This window comes from Stegastes partitus, unplaced genomic scaffold (assembly GCF_000690725.1).
Source record: "Stegastes partitus isolate 25-593 unplaced genomic scaffold, Stegastes_partitus-1.0.2 Scaffold716, whole genome shotgun sequence".
Taxonomy (NCBI): Eukaryota; Metazoa; Chordata; class Actinopteri; family Pomacentridae; genus Stegastes; species Stegastes partitus.
The window spans coordinates 96,522-97,340 of NW_007578447.1; positions in this window are offsets into that span (position 1 = coordinate 96,522).

Consider the following 819-nt stretch of genomic DNA (forward strand, 5'->3'; position numbering starts at 1 on the left):
ACCTACAAGCTAAAACCAACAAGTATGGATGAAGCTTTACAATAGGGCGGACCTGCTTGGTTTTTTTCAATGAATTAGCCAAAGTGCTCACTTCCCTGCATGCAAATGCTCCACCAAGACAAATCCCCTCAAGATTATTTGCAGTGGCACCATCACTGCATCAAATCAGTACAGATGTTGTTATTGGTTTAAAGAAACACAAACAAGTCAGATAGTTTTTTTCAATGAAGTGCAGTCAGACCATTCTCCAGCCATGACACAGTGCTCTGGAGATAAGTTTAGCTGTGTGGGACTATAGCTGCCTAAACCTCACCATATATTAAATGTAATTTATTTGCCAATCTTTCCTTGGGATTTACCCCATTGGATTGTGCAGATACTGTAGAAAGTGGTAACGTCGGTGGAAGCAGACATCAATAGAGATTTCACAAGAGCATTCATTGAGGTTGACAATAGAAAAGGACTTTGGCGATTAGACTACGTTTATGTGTGCGCCCTAAATAGGCATAGGCCAGTAAAGGTAGGAAGAAGAATCCCCCCAGGACCTAGACACTGGCTGAGTTGCCAGAAATGATGATGTCAAATGAGTGAGGTGGTTTTGATGGAAATGTTAAAGCAGGACAATCACAGAAATTTCCGCTAGAAGTTAAAGGAAAAAGACCTTATGTATTTATTGTCTATCGAAGTTCCTTGACAAAGTCTCGTAACAGAGAATATTCTAGTGTGTTGCAGATTTATCGAGCATCAATTATCTTCTGTGCTGATAGTGTTGCCTGTATAAACATGATTGATAAGGTCTTATGGATAGCCCCTAATACC